The sequence below is a fragment of the Lissotriton vulgaris genome, chromosome 5, assembly GCF_964263255.1.
Source record: "Lissotriton vulgaris chromosome 5, aLisVul1.2, whole genome shotgun sequence".
Taxonomy (NCBI): domain Eukaryota; kingdom Metazoa; phylum Chordata; class Amphibia; order Caudata; family Salamandridae; genus Lissotriton; species Lissotriton vulgaris.
Genome location: NC_141693.1, coordinates 2,016,684,659 through 2,016,705,694, shown reverse-complemented (window position 1 = coordinate 2,016,705,694; position 21,036 = coordinate 2,016,684,659).

Genomic DNA, 21,036 nt, shown 5'->3' with positions numbered 1-21,036 from the left:
AACCGGACATGTGTTGTCGATCTGAAGTTAAGCTGTGGGAGGCCCCTGAAACTAGAAACCTTGAACCGGTGTCTGGAGAACCAAACAGAAGACTTGGGCGCTTTTTGAAAGATACTTTTCAGCATGAACATTTCCTGTGACGTAGGATAATCCTGGGCAGGGAGCAGAACTATTTCCTGTTTAACTGTGTCTTTCCTGAGACATTGTCTCTCTCCAGTATCTTTGGCAGCTTTAAAACTTTCAGCGCCAAAAATGAACGCGCTGCCGCCCACCGGGGGCTCTTTTGAGGACAGAACAATTTACTGAAACTGTAAATACCTCTTTTTACCTAAAGTAACCCTGATTCGTTGGTTTGTTATAACTTATGCTCGACATATTACATTTCCTTCCCTTCTTTGCTATTTTATCCTTGGCCCTTTTTGTGTTTGCTTTTTTGGTAACTGTAATGTCTCTTCTCTTAGTTGGACCCCGCTTACCACGCAAATAGTGCCAACGTAGTGGGTCAACTTATGGGTGATCCAAGGGCAGGCAGCCGAGACAGACCTATGCTGCTCTGCCCACCTGACGAGCCAACTGCACCGTGGCCAACCCATTCGGTGCTATCACTTATATGGGGATTATCCCCCTTAAATCCCGTGGACCACCAGTGCATCCCTTTACTCACCCCTTTTTAGGAGCAGAGCACTGCAAGACAAGCCCTCAGTTGCTCAGGCTTACAACCGCTCAAAGGACTAGTGGGAGCCGTCTTTTTCCTCTAGGGTCCTGCCATAAAGACTCCTGGGGTATGGCTTCTGCACCCCAATTGTGCTCTTGCGGAGGGCATCCCTATGTATCATTCAGCCTCCGGATTGCCCTGTAACTCAGCCACAGCTCTGGATTTGGCAGCCGTCACGTCCAGGGTTCCCCCCCACCAAGGCAGGCAACTTTCTTACTTACAACCCTCTGTCTCTAAGGCTTTGCCCAGGTTCAACAAGAATAGGTCTATGCCCACCTTGGACAGGTGAACAACCTTATCCTTCATATACCCAATGGCGTTAGCATGTAGGAGTCCATGTCTAATAAAACCAAAGCCTCTCTGCTACGTGAACTTGCACATGGCGCTGTTTACCCTTTTACGAGAGTAAAGTAAATTCAATGGCCTACCCTGACCTGGCCCCAGACCAGACCCTACGTGGGGTGATCTCTGACCACCATAATTCACATTGGCCAATGTAATTACTGATTTCGCCCATGGTGTCCTTCATATCCTGTAAATGTGCCCTTCTACCCAAGGATGTCAGGTCATAGGTCTCAAGGTGAATGAACAAAATATTAGGGGGGTCTGCCTCATGGTAGTCTCTGCTGCAACTTATTGATCAAGCTGTGCTATTGCATTCCCGGGAACCCCAACCAGGCTCTCTGTGTGTGGGAGTCCATGACTCCAACTCCTGCTTTCTGCCCAGTGCCGCACCGTAGCGATGCCAGATGGTCGATCACCCATTCTTTGAAACCTGGCAAAATAAAGAAACGCAAAGTTCTCGTAATAGCTGACAAACTCCATGTACAAATTCTAATACTGCAAGATAATGATACACATCGATAATGATGATGATCATCGATATTGATAAACACTCTGCTTTACATTGCATTCCCCTTTATTTTTCCTTTTGAACCTTTATGGACGAATGTAGCACTTGTAGCATTGTGACTCCCTCAGCCCCACCTTCTTTATGCGGTCAGGTGGCTGGCCAACCTTAAATGCTGAGGTGGCCGCTCCTATCCGGAAGGAATGGCAGGAAAAACGCTTTCCTGGCCCAGAGTTTCCTGACAAATCCAGGCAAGACTTCATGGCCTGCTCAACCTGGAAATTGGTGAGAGGCGTGAGATCCACATGCATTAGCAGATAGCCTTCCATATTGGGGCGAAAGGCTAATAAGTCAGAGACTAGTCCCACAGGGCAGTACCTCTTGTCACCTAGAGGTTGTAGCACGGTAACTTTCCCCAGCCGTGCCTGGGCAGTTTTGGACTTTCTCACATGAACCCTTAAGGAGTCTCGTATGAGCTGGATGTCCTGTCTGCCTATAACATCCCCAGACCCATCCTTCTTTGATCTGGCCACGAACTCGCTTATTCTGAAGGCCCCAAAGAATTCCAAGCTGAATGTCGCAGCGAAGAGGCTGGCTTCAAACGGTGAATATTTGGCCCTGTGCACTTCCTCTATCATGCCCTGTGGAGTGAGGAATTCAATGGGGGACCTGGAATCCGGTACACGTGTCCCCCCTCTAGCCCAACCCTTAAGCACTGCCCTAATAGGGAATGCCCTGGCCGGATCCTGTAGTCCCCTGATTTTGGCATGGTGGCTCACAGTGGCACGATGGCCAGTGGTCCGGAGTGGCTCTTGCCCTGGGCCTTGTTCAACAAGACAAATAGTTGCACCTTGTGCTCCAGTGTTGTTGCATTCCCACCCCGAGACCCTACCACCTTGCAGAAAGTGAAGACGCAGGCCTTGTGCCACCTCCTGGTCTGTGGTGCTGGAGATAGTTTGCCCCGTTCCACTAACTGCTATTCCACTGAAGAAGGTGCTAAAGGTGGGTTGGGAAGCAGGTCATCTCCGCTCTCGCTCACAGCCATTTCTCCCAGAAATGGAGCCACTGAAAACGAGAGAGAGCATCAGCTGCCACGTTCTTGACCCCTTGGATGTGCCTAGCCCTAAACTCCACATTGTTGTGCAGGCAAGTCTGCACCTATTCCCTCAGTAAGCAGAGTACCAGTGGACACTTCGCTGATTGTGCATTTATGGCCTGTATGACTGCCATATTGTCGGTCCAAAACAGAACCCTTCTAGACATCAGGGCCTCAAGCCATAGATAGAGGGCTGCCACTATGGGTAACAGTTCCAGGACTGTAACATTACCTGTGATCTTCTTTTTGCACCAGGCATTAGGCCTATCTCTGCACACGACTCGCTCCCCTTGATTGCGCCGAAACCTTCCCTGCCTGATGCATCTGTGAGTAAGCACCGTTCGGGGCTGCCTGCCTAGGACGCTCTCCAGATAAGAGAGACATTGAAATCAGCCACGATTTAGACCCGCATTCTGAGGTCCTGCCTCAGTCCCTTGCTCAGTCTAACTAGGTGGTGTTTCTTTCTTACGTTGGCCGTGGCCAACCTTCTGGCAAGAACCCTCCCCGCTGGGATCACCTTTGACGCAAAATGTTATTTACCTAGGATGCTCTGGAGGGTGCCACGCTTACCTTTTCCTTCACGAGTGTTGCCTGGTTGTCCTGCACAGGGCCTGTACCTTGTCCACCAGTGATCTAGATGCACCCTGCACTGTGTCAAGCTCGATACAATGGAAAGTCAGGACCTACGCTGGGCCCTCGGTTTTCCCTGGTGACAGAGGGACCCCTAATTGGCCAGTTAATCCTTGGAAATTCTGCAGTGCCACCCTGCAAACATGAGTCCCCTCCTCCCCAATAAACAATAAATCATCCAGGTAGTGTGTCACCCCTTTTACACCATAGGCCTCTTGGGGTGCCCATTGTAAGAAACAGCTGAATGCCTCGAAGTAAGCACAAGACACCGCACAACCCAGGGGCATGAACCTGTCGTAGTAGAACTGTCCATATCGCTTGAAACTTAGCAGGTGGTGGCTTTCAGGGTGGACGGGCAGCAAGCAGAACACCGACTCAATGTCTGCCTTAGCTAACCAGGCTCTTTTCCCGCCCTCTTGACCAATGCCAGCTGACACGTCAAATGAGCAATACGACACCGGACAGATTCCCCCTCCAACCCCTGGTTCACTGAATTCCCCTCAGGGTGTGACAGGTGGTGTATCCATCTAAAGTTCCCTGGCTCTTTCTTAGGGACCAAACTCAGTGGGGAGACAACAAAGTAGTTGAGCGGGGGGGGGGGGGGGGGAGGTAATGGCGCTACCACCCATCCTAATGTCAGTTCTTTCGTGACTTTCTCCTGTACCACTGCTGAAGCCTTCTGGAAAACCATTCACCAGCAGCAGTCCATCTTTTGCCTTGGGGTATTGTCTGAGTAGTGGTAGGATATTATGGAAGAGTATTGGTGACGGGCCCTTGTCTGCGCGGGCAGTGGCTAGTGAGCTGTCCACAGACTGAGGGACTCCGATGTCTGAGCTGGTGGCCGCTGCATACCATCTTGGGCTGTGATGGCCTGGGTAGATGAGGGGGAGTGTCGATGTTCACCTGGAGCAGCTCAACTCGCCTGCCTCTTGTTGTTTGGCGTGGGGGGCTCACGCTTGCTGGTGCAGGCCGCTGCTGGATGAGCACCCCCACATTTGTTGCAGCTGCAGGCTTTACCACATGAGCAGGACTCCGCGTTATCAACCTGCAGGTGCCCGCGGGGGGCCGTTCCAACCCCCCTCTGTCCAGCTCCCCCGTGCGTGCCTCGAAAGCGCTGCTCGAAGTGGCGTCTCCCATTGATGATCGCCCATCCTGATTTTGCTGTGGGATAAGAATTTCGGGCAAAATCACCAGAATCCTTCTGATATGTTGGCCAGCTTTAACTGAGCTTTGGTAAGGACATTAGACGTAGTTATTCCTGAGTGTAAGAAGAACCTTGTTACCCGGCGAGATTCTCCCCCCTCGTACTCTGGCGACTTGAAAATTAATAAATCATTGTGTACAGTTTTAGAGAGACGATGGAGATATACTATAAAATTCTGATGAGAAACAACATGATAAATTAGCTCTATCCCACTACCACCAAAAAATAAAAATTGCTAGACATACGTATATACGTAATCAAATAGAGCAAGCTAGCAACTCCTCCAAAGCATTGTTTAATATTGATAAGGATTTTGCATCACCCCAAGCATGCAAACAGGCGCTACCAGAATCCCAGGAGATTTGCGACTCATTAGCAATTTTTTTCCCCAAAAAAATCTCTTTGATCTATGATAATTTCCCCACTACAAGCACAAATAACATTACATCTACTAAAGATCTGGATGTTCTTACGATATCTCCTGCTTGTCATCTTAATCAGTTTGAGATCATTTCGCTGGAGGATGTAAGCAGTCTACTATCGGCAGCTAAATCTGGCTCACCGGTGACGTATGTTCCCCTAACATTATGGCCCTTCTCTCCCCTGTGTATGCCCCGGAAATACAGAAATGTTTTAGCTCCTCTATCTTAACTGGCTCAATCCCCATTGCTTGGAAAGAAGCCTATGTCTGGCCTATCCTTAAGAAACCGACGGCCGATCCTCAGGTTCTGAGCAACTACAGACCGATATTTTTGCTGCCTTTGCTGGGAAAAAAATTGGAAACTGTAATAAATAAACAACTTAGCCATTACCTAGAATCTAATGGCATTTTCGACCCTTCACAGTCAGGCTTTCACCAGGGTTTTGGTACTGAGGCAGTCATTTTGGCTGTCACGGATTGCACAACGCGGGAGGTGTATATAATTTGTACTGGCATATTTCCCTAGACTCACAGTAATCGGAGCCGTTATCGAATTGAGCTATATACATCTAGGATAATGGAGTCTCTGACACATTTTATGATAAAGAACTGATATTAATCAGATGAACTGCTTATCTTGGGTGCTTATATTTTCTATGCACACATTTTAAACATTATAGCAGGATACACATCACATACGTATTATTGAGGCCACAGCTAAATGAATGAATATGTATAATTGTTTTGAAACAAGGAATACTTTGATCTCAGTCATATGTTCCCTGCCAAGGGTTGTGATACACTTACCTTTTGTCTTTTGTCATTAGCGCGGTGCTCTACGTACCTGAGCCGCAGCCAGGTGAGGCGTAGTACGAACCTCCTACCAAAAAGGTAAGCGGGGGAGGGGCCTGAACAAGAGCCCTGGATGTACATAACAAGGTATCTTTGGTGATATACAATGTACACATCAATTGTTGGTCGCTCTTTAATTTTGCACTGACTTTAATCGTTGTAATGTCTTTGTCTGTCTTTTCAACTCAATTTTTAGAAGAAAGGAGGGCCAGTACCTGTTACGGGACATCTATTTATTTTGAAAACAGGTAAAGTAACACTTCTATTTTACTGAAGCAGTAGCGAGGTGGTCCTCATGAATGCAGCAGGGCACCTATCCGGGTCCATAGTCTGCAGAAACATGTCATGTCGACCGTTAGGAACTAAGTAGTAGTTATTTGTTTCATCTACTACATCCCTGCACTGATATTTTTCGAGTTTGGAAACGCAGGGGATACCTAATAAAGTTTCTTTCCCCTAGTTCTCCAATTTTATATTCAGTCACGTTTTTTGGCACAATTTTGTTTGCTTATTTACACGCACTGCTTGCTCAGTTATCGCTTTAGGCTACCAGCCATATACACTTAAACACACTAGGGTACCCACTATTTAGATCTTTAGTGGTTGTAGGATTTTCCTCCTTTGGGTGAGGAGGCCCAGGTGATGAAAAGGGCGGAACCAATCGGTTCTTTTTCACAACTGTTGAGGTATCCTGGGTTACTCATTTTTCTTTGATAGTTCACTTTCTTCAATTTTGAGTTGGGACAGCGTGCAGCAGAGAGTACAGTTAGACCCACAGTCACTTGTTTGGTTGTATACAGTTTGTTTGGGGAACGTGACTGTGAGTAGTCTCTAAATTTTCCCTTGGACCCTCCTTCTAACTGGTTTATGATGAGATAATTGGTGTTGGTGCCTTTTTGAGGGAAACTACGCTCGTGTCTGCTCTTCACTGGTCCGATTCCCACACGTTCCCAATGGCGCGAGGGCGGGGCCCCAGGCCGGTGAGATGGGATTTGAAGTCCGCCATAAAACTCATCATGGTGTCCGTCAGTTTACCCATTCTTTCCATGGTCTCTGAGCTTGCTTGTGCTCCGCTAATTGGTGGCAATGCCATGGTCTCTGCCTCGCGCTGAATTGCCGGTGTTCTGGCCCTTGGCGCAGAGAATTCCTTATTCAGCGACCTGCGGGCTCTTGTCGGCCTCAAGGGCCCAGCGTCCGCAAGGGCGGCCGCTCCATGCCGGTTCTTTCGAATTCGACCCCTGAATCCGCGGGTTCTCGCACAGTCCAAGCCTTTTGCCTTCGCCATCTGCATAAATGCTGCCCAGTCGGCACCTTTGAGATATGCTGGGCTGAGAGTCCCCGACTGTCGTCATCTGTGAAAATAAGGAAGGTGAGCCCTGGCTGTCCATACCTCTCCCTCTAATCCAGAGGTATTCAAACTTTTCCAGGTTGAGCCCCCCCAGCTGAATTCCCCCAGATGTTGGGCCCCCCCACCACCCGACAGAAACCTCGGGAATCTGGCACACCACATGATCTACTGCAGAGGTATTCAAACTTTTCCAGGTTGAGCCCCCCCAGCTGAATTCCCCCAGATGTTGGGCCCCCCCACCACCCGACAGAAACCTCGGGAATCTGGCACACCACATGATCTACTGCAACGCGCACACCACGGGCCATATCCGGCAAACAATGCTCAACACAACAAGAGTGCCTAGCAAACTGCAGGCCTGTGAGTGGGTGTGGCGAAACGACAGAGGCGTACCACACAGCTCAAAACACAATCCTCCAAGGCAAAGGAAGTCATCACAACCCTCCCCATCCATCATGTACACCTTGTCATCCACCAACTCCCCCACCATTCATGCTGTCCCTCCATCTGTGCCCCATCCACATCCAAACCCCTTCAACCACTTGCAAACCCATCCACCATCCATCCCTCCATACATCCCCTCACCCATCCATCCATCATCCATCCATCCCTTCACCCAATCCATCCCCTCACCAATCCATCCACTCTTCCACCCATCCATCCACCCACTCATCCATCCAACCATTCACCCCTTCACCCAAGCTATCCTCCCACTCATCCATCCACTCCTCCATTCATCCATTCACTCTTCTACCCATACATCCACTCCTCCACCCATCCATCCATCCACTCACTCATCCATCCAACCACCCACCCTCTCACCCATCCAGCCATCCCCCCACCCACTCATCCATCCACCCAGTCACTCATCCGCCCACCCACTCAACCCCCCACTCATCTATCCATCCACCCATCCATCCCTCCCGCTCTCCACCCTCCCCCACTCATGCATGCACTCTCTGACCCATCGATCTCCATGCTCCTCTCCCATCCATGCACACACCTGCCCATCCACTCTGCCAATCATTCATCCATGTTCTCACTCATCCATCCATCCACCCTCTCCCTCTCTCTCCATCCCCCCCTCACCCAGCCACCCATCCCACCATCCACCCTTCACCCATCCACCCACTCATCCATCCCCTCATCCACTCATGAATCCATCCATTGACCTCTCACCCACCCCTTCACTCCTCCATCCATCCCCCCGCCCATCCACCCTCCTCAATCACCCATCCATCCCCACATCCACCCCTTCACTCATCCATCCATCCATTCATTCATTCACCCCTTCACCCATCAATACATCAATACATCCATCACCTCTCTCATCCATCCACCCACCGACTCGTCCACCATCCACCCCCCCATCGATCCATCCACCATTTCACTGATCCATCCATCCCTCCACCCATTCTACCCTTCCAACCATACACATATCATCCACTCCCATCCATCCCTCCACTCATGCATCCATCCTCTCTCCCACCATCCATCCACCCCTTCACCCATCCATCCATCCATCCCCTCACTCATCCATCCACCCTGTCACCCACACATCCACCATTCCACCCATCACTCCACCCATACATCCACCACTCCACCCATACATCTATTCACCCACATGGCAACATAACGGACGTCTGGTGGCCGGCTCCACCCGACATCCCTCACACATTTGATGATTCAAATTCGAATCTGCAGACCAACATCCCTGAACACAGACACTTCGGTGCCCCACACAAAGATCCTCATGAGTTGAGGACCGCAGACCAGAGCCCACTGTCCTGATTCATGGCCCAAACCCGGATGGCAACCTCTCCCTCCCTTCCCAAAATAACCGAAGGACTCCCGCCCCTCCCCCTCACTCCCACCCCCTTCATAGCTGCCAAGGTTTCAGATTGCTTATGAGTGACATTTTCATAATTTCAGTGTAATTATGAGTGACATTCAACGACTGTGAGTGACACTTTCTCGCGAGCAAAATTTAACATGACAAGCTTTAAGCATCAGGTTATATTTTGTTTGACCATGGTACCAGAAGTCAGACTGTCAAGCCCTATGACCCTGTACTCCAATTGTTCTCTTTCCCTCCCAGCCAGTCAGAGGTAGCAGAGATGAGCACAGGGGCACGCACAGAACTGATTATAGGCAGCGTACACCAACCCAAAGCATGCTTTCCTGGTCTCTGGCCCTGCAGTGTTAGATCACCAAAACTTTTAAATCTAAACATGCTCATGTATGTATCAAGCAGGTAAAAGGTTAAAACGGCAGACATAGGCTTTAGAGAGTGATTGTGAGGATGGCATGACACTGTTTATATGCATTATTCATTGTAAATGTTGCATAAACAACACTGGTGTTTCAACATCCACTCTAGAGCATCACATTGCATTTAGGTGAAGCATTACTTAAATAAACTATGTTGCATGTACATAACTGCTTTATTCTATTAACTGTGAAAGTGCCATAACTCAAGAATTGAAAGGTCACACATAGAATCACAGCACACAAGGACTATAGCACATAAGCAACATAAAACATGCCAATTAACTCCAGTCTTAAATCTGTAATAGGCACAATCCTATGTTCACCTGTCCCTACTACCTTCGGCTGTAGCTATAGCTGATGCTCCTCAACAACACACCTGTCAGCTGCCCCAAAAATGAAGTGACACAGGCAGCTTACTCGTGGACACCGCCACAGACAGACACTGAACAAGGCTCACCGGCAGTCAATGTGAGCTGTAGTCTATTAAAAACAAATCTCCTCAACCCTGATAAAAATTATGAATATCCCAAAAGCAGTTTGCGCTACCTGCCCAGCCCTGCAAACAGCAGCACAGATAAGGTGCCTAAATTTAAAATTAAGAGAGTCAACACAGCGGACTCGTGGAAAAGTAGCTGAGCACTAGGCAGCTGAGGCACATAGGTCACTCATAGAAAGCATTGTTAATTTAACATTACTCCTCGACTCAGACACCCAAAAATAATCAAACACTGTTCCGCCGCCTCCCCCTTACCTCGGACGCACGGATCACACCACAGCAGGGCTGTCGCAGAGAGCTATCCAATGCTGCTTTGCGAGACGCCGCTGGCAGGCTCCTGTCACGTACTGTGTGAACTTCTGCTAGAGGGCCCTGGCAGGCAGGCGATCAACTGCTAATTTAGACCAATACCATTGCCAACCAAATAGCAGAGAGACTATACACACTTCAGGGGTCACTGGGGCACACACTTACTTTGCAAGGCTCATTGCAGCAATTCGGTAAAGGGCCCCCTTGTGGTCACAACTCCTGCTGCAAGCACGCTGTGGCCTTCTATCCTGCACGGCCAATTCACGGAGTCGACAGCTTCAGCTGCAGTGGGAGGCAAGTGGTCTCCTCTGCTAAAGCTGAAAGCATGTCTGTTTGTTTGCTTTCATTTTTAGGTCTCGCCTGTCGATGCGCATCGAGCTTGCGAGACTATGGGGGCTTAACCACTCTTTAACTGACTTGCAAGGAATCGTGGCGATTCCTTGCAGTGCCCGTGACTTTTAAGCTCAATGCGCATGCGCATTGAGCTTAAAAGCGCGTGCACATCAGTTCCCTCAGCCGCACTCCAGGCCCCCGCTCCGCCCCCTCCCCTGCCCGCCGTGTCGCATTTCTCCTCCCCCCTCTCCTTATCTGCCGTCCCTTCGTCTGTTCCCTCTCCCCGCTCCGCCCCCTCCCCTGCCCGCCGTGTCGCATTTCTCCTCCCCCCTCCCCTTATCTTCCTTCCCTCCGTCTTGTTACAGGTAACTTTCGAACCCCTGTCACCCCATAGGGAGTAGCAATTTTGTCGATTAATCTTTGCTTTTATTTGCAGTAGATAACGTAAACTTGTATATTTTATGGAAATATTTTTAAATGCACATTACCGAATGTCATTTACACTTTCACGCACTCACACGGTCACTGACTAAATTGTCGCTCTCATCAACAATCACTTACTTTGTTTTTGCTCAGAGACTTATGGCTTTAGGAATGCAGATATTCATTTTTTGATGAACAAATTCCTAATTATTGTGAAGTCACTACTTATGTTTCTCCATTTTTAGGTCTCATCACCTCCGTGCTCACGTGCACACAAGGAGGTTAGCGCTCTAGCCTTGGCTTTATTTTGCCAACATAAACCACTTCCTGTTTAAACCGCCCCTCCCGCATTTCGGAAGAGAGACGGACTCAGGCAGGATCCTGCTTTTTACAGGTAACTTTCGAACCCCTGTCACCCCATAGGGAGTTTCTTTATACAGAATCTCTGACCCGGAGCTTGACTGATATATGTACCTTCCTTTCAGGATACGCAGAACACAGACGCACCCGCACGTTTGTCTCATTTTTACTCCATCACCCCATCCTTTGCTCTTAGGAATACCCCCTCAACCGGGTTGGAATCATCACCGGTTAATCAGTGAGTTCTCCTAGCCTTGCCATAACGTGCATTCCACTGTTATTACCTTTATGTATATATACCCGCCCTCTTCCCCAGTGCATTTTGTTTCACTCCGTGCCACTTTTGCTTTCTCCTTTCTTCGCACTATAGATCACGTAATTATAGCGCAAGAATCAGGTAATTAGCTCCCCTTACTTTGTTTTCTTCTAACCTTCCACACGTGCATGTTACCATTTCAGATTTGCTTTCTACCCCTGTGCACGCCGTCGCTACAGCTTCGCCTGAGGTTCTAGACAGGTCTCTTTTACACTGACTTAAAAAATTGCAACTCAGCTAGTGGCTTCCACTACTATGTCTCTCCTATGCTGTATAGTGGTCCCCCTCATGCTGCACAATGAAATCCATTAACTTCAAAAGAACTGGCACTTTATCCAACGCGTGTTACAGTGTCTACAGCGTGCCGCTTCACCGAGCAAACAGGCAGTACAATTAGTGAAAAGTCACACCTAGCATCTGTCGAGGGTTCACGCCGGGCACCTTCCACGCTGTAAATAATTCTTTAGAAAGCTTCCTTTTAATTTGCGGGTCTTGCTTTATCGGAAACGGAGGAGCTGTCGCAAACTGAATACTTTGCTTTCTGTGCGCAAGTTAATCGTGTAAAAAGGGTTGTTCTTTGTTAAATCCACCTTTATGTTTAAGCTGATCGAATTTCTTAGAGGTGAAAGTAATCTGTATACGCTAAGTCTAGAAGTCATGATTACAAGGCTATCTGTGTGCCACTTATGGGGGCGCCTTGTCACGGCCAGGTTGGAGCCTGTACCACGGCCTTGCAGCTGGCAGCCTTATCACAACTCCCGGAGGCAGTAGCATCTCTACCACAGCGTTCACCCCCACCCCCGCTACTGTCACATAACATCCACCACCCCATCCACCACCACCACCACTGCCACATCCACCGCCACCAGATCCACCACACCCACCACCACCACATCCATCACCACACCCACCACCACTACATCCATTACCCCATCCACCACCACCACCACCACCACCACCACCGCATCCACCACCACCACATCCACCACCACATCCACCACCACCATATCCACAATCACCACCACATCCACCGCCACATCCACCGCCACCAGATCCACCACACCCACCACCACTACATCCATCACCACACCCACCACCACTACATCCATCACCCCATCCACCACCACCACCGCATCCACCACCACCACAACCACCACCACATCCACCACCACCACATCCACCACCACCACATCCACCATCACCACCACATCCACCACCACATCCACCACCACATCCACCACCACATCCACCGCCACATCCACCGCCACATCCACCGCCACATCCACAAAAATAAAAGCCATTGTTATTTGTAATATCAATACATCAAAGTCACGTAAATACAACACACATTGCATTACAAATGCTATAGGTGTCACATTTGCGAAAGTTAAAACTATTGACATTGTAACTGACAAAGCTATTAATTTTGCTATTTTCAAAACCAACACATAAATAAAAAAGTGTCATTTACAATAACAATCGCTCAAACTTTCCTAATGCGAGACCTATTGCATTTCCAATGCTTGTTAGCAGAGGAGACTACTTGCCTGCACTGCAGCCGAAGCTGTGGACTCCGGTAATTGGCCCCCTCCTGGGAGAATCACCCAGACAAAGGAAGGGGCACAAAGGGAAGATCGGAGTGGAGCGCTCGCCCCCCCTGGGATGGTGCCACGCCCCCCCCAGGGGGGCGCGCCCCACAGATTGAAGAACCCTGCTCTAATCCTAGCCTCTGACTTGGCCGGTCCCGCAGGGACAGAGAATTGGGCATGAAAATGGCCCTACACCCTTTTGGCCGTAGTCCTGGGCTGGTCCTATGTTGAATGTCTACATCCTTTTCCCTTGTCCCTCGTGCTCGCGTCCTCCTCCACCTGACCCTGCAGGGGCCTGCTCTTCATCTAGGGAAGTTCAGGAAGTAGACCTTCCTCCTCCGCCGCTACTCTTTAACCCTCTTGTCACACAGGTGTGCCGCATACCTGCCAGTGCCCGGTAAACCCTGTTGCCTCTTGTCCCGTTCCTCAGATGTGCTGGGGCGGAGAGCAGCCCCGCCCTGGCCAGTCCGAAGGGGCCATGACTGCTTGCAGCTGCGCACACGGGCCCCTCCCTTGTCACTTTCCCATGGCCACTGAGGCACAAGCCGTAGTGCCAGCCAGGCCAGCCCCAGGACCGCAGAGGGCCAGGCGTTGATGAGAGGGCCTGGCTGAGGATGGAATCCCACCCCTGGTTGAAGGTGACCAACCTGCGATGCCCCTACCCCGGGTCCGGAGGAAAAGCCGAGGCAGGCCGGGACCAAGGAAGGCCACCCTCCCCGCATTGCAGAACCCGAAGTGCTGGAAAAAGGGGAGTCCGAGTCAGGGAGAGGAGTGCCCCATTCCCGGTGCTGCTGGGCTGCACTGGGGCAGCCCATGATCACCACCCTGCATTAGGAGTGCCCGGAGTGCAGAAAGAGGGAGTCACAAGCCCAAAGGGGATGCCAAACCCCCGGTTCCCATACCCCGACCCGTGCCACAGCACTGAACATTCGCACCCGGCCCCCATAGACCTCGGGCGGCAGCCGCAAGGGTGTCTCGGTGGGGGTGGGGGCAGGGTGAGACTAGTGTGGGGCACGCGACTCCCTGGAGTTCCGGTCAAGTGGAAGGAGATGCGGACCGCGATCTCACGACGACCAGACGGTGTGCCAGCTGGACAAAAGAGGAAGGCCCAGTGGGCGGGGCAGGCGTAAGTACCTTACCCCCACCTTCTGCCACACCTGAAGTGACACTAAGCCAGTGCGAACAGCAAAACACACAAGATGATGGATGGAATGTTGCACAATGGCAAAACATTCACCCCTAGTCACAGATCTGGGTTTAATCCATCGTTATTTTGCTCACCACGCCACCCTAGTACAGACATGGCCATATGCAAATAAGTCTTGACCCTGTGCCTCATGGGAACAGTCCAGCCCGAAATGCCAAGCCATGCCTTCCCTGGACCGGAATCAAGCATCCTAGGACCGGTTTCTGGCTATCAGCCGTCTTCAGCCAGGATAGCTTGACTCCAGTGGCTTAGTGAGCACGGGACCCAAGTCTGGGCATACCCTTCCCACATAGGGTTAACAGCAAAACACAAAGATGATGGACGGTATATTGGACAATGGCAAGACGGCTGATAGCCAGAAACCGGTCCTAGGATGCTTGATTCTGGTCCAGGAAAGACATGGCTTGGCAGTTCGGGCTGGACTGTTCCCATGAGTCACAGGGTCAAGGCTGATTTGCATATGGCCATGTCTGAACTGGGGTGGTGTGGAGTGCAAAAAAACGATGGATTTAGGCCCAGATCTCTGTACTGGGGTTAATGTATGACATTGTTCTGCATTCTGTCCATCAACTATTGTTTTTGCAATTGTCACCCCGAGTGGGATGGGTATGCTCAGACGTGGGTCCCGTGCTCACTACGCCACTGGAGTCAAGCTATCCTGGCTGAAGACAGCTGATAGCCAGAAACTGGTCCTAAGATGCTTGATTCCGGTCCAGGAAAAACATGGCTTGGCAATTCGGGCTGGACTGTTCCCATGAGGCACAGGGTCAAGGCTGATTTACATATGGTCATGTCTGAACTGGGGTGGCTTGGTGAGCAGAATAATGATGGATTAAACCCAGATCTGTGACTGGGGGCGAATGTTTTGCCATTGTGCAACATTCCGTCCATCACCTTGTGTGTTTTGCTGTTAACCCTATGTGGGAAGGGTATGCCCGGACGTGGGTCCCGTGCTCACTAGCCCACTGGAGCATTGGATAGCAACTAAGGGTTGGATAGCGTAGGGGTAAAAATTACTATTCCCACTCCAGAGATTCCAACAGTAGGGAACAGTAGGGAAAGTGACCAACTCCGACGACACCCTCACCGCCGCCGAGCACCTTCACTTCCAGATACACACCGACCCCAAAACCACCCTCAGAGGCACCCTCATCTACAGACCCCCGGGACCCCGCACACAATTCAGCAAAGCCATCGCAGACTTCATCTGCCCGCACACCCTCACCTCCTCAGAATACATCCTCCTGGGGGATCTCAACTTCCACCTGGAGAACAACAATGACAGCAACACCGCCACCCTGCTGGACAACCTCGCCAACCTCGGACTCAAGCAACTGGTGAACACCCCCACCCACTATGCCGGCCACACGCTCAACCCCATCTTCTCCTCCAGCAAGCACATCTCCTTCAGCCACTCCACCGGACTACACTGGACAGATCACAGCTGCGTCCACTTCAACTTCAGGAGAACCACGACCCACCACCACCCGCAACAGGTCCCCTGCAGAAGCTGGAGCAAGATCACCGCCGACCAGCTCACCACCTCCCTCAGCCAGAACCCTCCCACCAACACAACGGACCCCAACGAAGCAGCCCGCAACCTCACACAGTGGCTCAGCAACTGCGCCGAAGACCTCGCACCACTGAAGAACCCTCCCAGCAGACCCGGCAGCAGGAAAGCCTCGTGGTTCACCAATGAACTCAAAACCTCCAAGAAAAACTGCCACACCCTCGAGAAAGCCTGGCACCACGACCATACTGCAGAAAACATGTCTCTAGTATCCTAAAAATAGAAGCTCTGTTCTCTAAGAATAGTTCTACTTTAAGCAGAGTACCATGTGCCAAAAAAAAGGTAAATATTTTGAAAAATGGACAAAAATAATTTTGCTTTCAGGGGAAAATGAGTTCCAAATATTTTCTGTAACTTTGTTTATCAAAAAACTGAAGGCCGAATTCAGAGTTCAGGGAACGCTGTGTGCTCATTGTTTTTATTAAGAGTTATTCTCATTGATTGGAGAAAACATTATTTCAGACAGACCCGCAAAAAATTGGTTTACCACATCAGGTGAAAGTTCGACCAAGTTCGAAAATACTGCAGCTGTGCAGTTCTCTGCGTGATTGCTATCATCTATGGTTGGATCAGCAATGCTCACAGAAGGCTGTACCTGTTTGGTGCTGCTTTCCTCTCGTACATCACCGCCACCTATTCGTAGTGGTGAAGTCTCAACGAATGCCGTCATCAGAATCGGTAGCCGCTGGGGACAACACGATGCATGATTCGTTACAGGACCTAGCAAAGTATTGATATCCATTGGTACTGCTGATTGTAGTGTAAGACAGACGTCCAACACGCATTCTTCTCCGCATAGCAGACATCGACGCACAGGTATGATGCAATCTTGCCAGATCGGTCTGAATTAAAGAAACCAGGTTGTTCTCAGATCTCTTAGCCGGGCCAATCCGAGGACCTTAGTGATACGGTCTTGGTATCGTATTGCTAGGATTGTTTCTTCCATCGTTGCTAGAGTCTTGTCTGTGGATTGGCTTGCCATATTGGTGCAGAAGGAGCAAAAATAAAATTCCTGCCACGAGTCCCAAGATTAAGGGTAGGCCGCCAAAGAGAGAATGGACAATATTCGGGAATATGCCCAGAACTGTTTCAAAGGGTGCTAACAGTCCCGAAAAAATTGTCTTAAATACATGTGCGATGCCACTGGTTACAGACATGTTTAAGATTTGGCTTAGTATTTCTACGAAATGCACTGGGCAATTTGTCGATAAAAGGGAATGTATCTCTGCCGATGTCCTTGCCACTTGCAGATCATACATTTCTTTTGATGAGGTTAAAGGCACAGTTGTCTGTAAAAGAACAGACTTCATTCTGCTTAAAGTATCAATTCGAATAGAAGAGATATTCAACAGAGGCCATAACTCAGCCCCCATATCTGGATTGCTGTGTGGATACAATACTTGCATACAGCAAATGGCCCTGGAAGTTACAGTTGTTAGATAGGCTTTTCCTGGCAGCATGCCACAACAGCTGTGGTCACTTATTAAAACGTAACTGCCGTTAGAAAGTGGTCTAAAAAATGGCTCTATCCGTTTTGCAGGCCTGCCATGCAGGTGACATGACAGGTTATTTGAAGACCCTTCGCAGGCTCCATGCAAATTAATACCTTGACACAGAAGTGTACCGCTTAGTGATTTTTTACAATTTTTACCACTAAGAAATACCTCCTTATTCCCTTCACTATAACATCTGTGTGTATAAGGTAAATCCCAGGTTGATTTGATGTATTCTTTACCCAACCTTTCATACTGGCCTACAGGTATATACTCTTGACAGTATTTAAACTGGAAAGTTGTTATCGGAATTGTTATCGTTCCATGTATTATCCATTCAATGACAGGTCTCTCTGACATTGTCAATGGTAATCTCTCGAGTTTTTCAATGCTCAGAATCGTATAGTCTGCTCCTTTTTGTGCCAAACTGATTTGTTTATCAGTAAGGTTAAAGATACCGAATAATGACGTTGTGTTGATTAAACGCCATGGTACGTAGCCTGAACGCAGATTTTGCAACGTCCAACCAAGCTGTACAATAGAACGTAATTGAGACTGACCATGTTGTAACATTAGTAAGTCCTGCTCTATTATATCAAAAGCAGATGATACAATGCTGTCCAGTGAATATATTCTGGAGGACAGAGTCGTTAACCCATTGTCCACAACAGAAAGTGATTTTTCCAAATTTATACGATCAATTTCTTGTATTTTTTCTGCTGTCTCAATTTGCATTACTTTCCATGCTTCGCTGTACGCAGCGTATATACCGGCCACTATGAAACGTTTTTGACGCTGTTTGCGTGGTCCCATTATGAAATCACGCAAGTCAGCACCGTCTTTAAGTAATGTCAAGTTTGCTTAATTTCAGCCAGTGTGGATTTTTCTAGCTACTCAAGGCATAGTTTCCCTACACTGTATGTTGTAACTATCCCTGGATGTTGTCTCTGGGAGTGTCTAGGGTCTGGTCTGGTCATTTTGAACCCCTGTGTTTTGTTCAGGAATCTATCTTGACAGTTATTCGTGTCTGTTGGCCAGATCAACCACTTTTTCCAATCAGGATGTGTTCTGTTTTGGTGTAAAATATGGGGTACGTCTATCTCCACATCTGTAGTGCTGTCACTATCAGTTATGGGTTTCGGAATAGACGGTGTATTTAAATCTTTTATCTTAGCTAGGCCAAGACAAGTAGTTTGTTGAATTGTGTCATTCAAGAATATTATTTGTTCTGGGATCGTGCAGGCCCGAAATAGTGCTTCTAGGCCTTGTACTTGCCAATCTTTGGAACCCCAGATCGTTTTTGTTTCAATGGTGTTTTTCCAAAATTCGAAACCGAATGTAGACATTTTTTCATAATATTTTTCAGAATAAATCAATTTAGTATTTGTCAACATTGTTTTCATTCCTGTCCTACTTAACATTTTGAAATAAAACGTTTCTGGATCACTGTTATTAAACCCTGAGAAGTATTGGAATTTCTCATAAAATGTTTTCGAACGGCCTTTTGGTGGAGTTGGACAGTGTTCCCACTGGTTATAAGATAAAACAGTTCTAGGCTGAGCAGTTTTATGCAAATAGTGATCACCATAATGTTTGTAACAGTATAACTCTTCATAATTCGATGAACCCTGCAAGTAATCATGTTCTGTAAATTTGGCTGACATTACTAAATCTGACATCATATTATTAATGTTTTCAAAGTCCCAGTCATCAGAGAAGGTACTTGGTGTCACAAAGTCACTTAATAAAACCTTGAACTGGTGTGGATACTTCAAGAGCTCAACCGGGCCAAAAATGTCATAATCAGTTCTGTCCCATGCTACCCCACCGGGTATTCGTTTGGCTGAGGTGTTTACAGATGTCAGTTCTCTTTTCTCGATGTGAGAGGATGTGTGAGGCTTTAGGACCAAGTTGATGTTCTGACTTGCTGTGTCCATTGTACTATATTTTCCATCAATGAATTTTCTCAAACAGAGAACCATGATGAGCCAAAGCAGGAGAGTAAGTACACCTAACACAATCCAAAATTCAATCCATGGTGAAATCAGATATGTTTCTTTTAGTTGGTGAAAAAGTTCAATTACTTTGTCTTTGAAAGTATTTGTTGGAGGCGTTTCTTCATGCTCGCTTGGATCTTCAGAGAAGTCGTCGAAATTGATGAAGTAGCCAGATGCAGTTCTGTCAATTGTTGGAATTTTTTTCGGATTTTCATTTGCTTTTGCACTTTTCTTTGTTTCATTAGCATAGTCAGAAGCTACATCATTGTAGACTGGTGTTTCTTGACGAACTGTTGTTATTTGGGTTTCAAGAGGCACTAGTTCCATGGCATTATTGCATAGTCCTTTGTTATTCACTGCAGGTTTATCAAATGTGATTAGTCTCTCAGTATGAGCCTCTCGGATTGCAGCAAATTTCGGTATTCTGCTATTTCTTGGGAGTCCACTTGGCCTACTACTTATTATTGGCCACATGATTTTGGTTTTACCAGGTCGATGGATACAACTCTGTTCTCCCTTTCACCAGCAAGGGGCGGTAGTACAACTGATCTTGTTCCGCTGATAGCTAAGACAGGTACTGCTTTTCTGTAAGAAGGCCCAAATTCCTTCTTTACCGCGATCTTTTCTCTGACCAGATCCCCAATCTTTGGAATCCAGACAGGTCTTGCTAGGACAGGTGGTTTTTCTTCAGTGGCTGTCGGCTGTAGTTTCAACTTTATGTTACTCAGGTTTTTTCTTGTTTCATGTAAATCCTGTAAAACAGCCAAACGGTCTTTGATATCAAAGGATTTTTCTTCTACCACTGAAGTATGACTATCAACATCCTGAATAAGCATTCTAGTCCCGAACAATAGTTCGTATGGAGTGAGACCTTTTAGAGAATTTCTTGGCAGATTATTAAGACTACGTTGGACACATGTTAAATGTTTGACCCACCCATTACCCGAACCTAATACCCTCGCCGCTATAGATTGCTTTATGTCCCGGTTTTTTCTTTCCACAACCGCATTTCCCTCAGAATGGAAGGGAGAAGAGTACCGCAATGCGATGCCCATTCTGTTTATGGCCTCTTTGTAAGCTCGAGAGCTAAACGCAGGACCTTGATCAGAATGTAGCATGCCAATTGCGTATGTGCTGTTATAGACTCGCAAATCTTTTATAACACTTCTGGCGTCAGCCGAGTGCTGGGGCCTCATTTTTAAGTGAATCAAGTCTAGGCATGGGCGAATTTTGCGAATCTGGCGTTTGCGAATTTGCGTATTTGCGAACTCGCAATCCGCAAAATCCGTGAATTCTCGCGAATTTGCGGATTTTTTTTTGTGTTCGCATGGGTTTCTGCCAGTTCGCGAGGGTTTTGTACCAGTTCGAAATTGCGAACTTACTTGTTGGCTCGCAACGGTCGCGACTTTGTTGTTTCAACGTCTGGTTCATCATCACAGGTTCACAGCACGCTCTGTTTCACCACTGCCACCCTCTGATTCACCCATGCCACCCTCTGGTACATCACTGCCACCCTCTGATTCATCACTGTAGATTATGGGGGGGAAAAGCAAGCA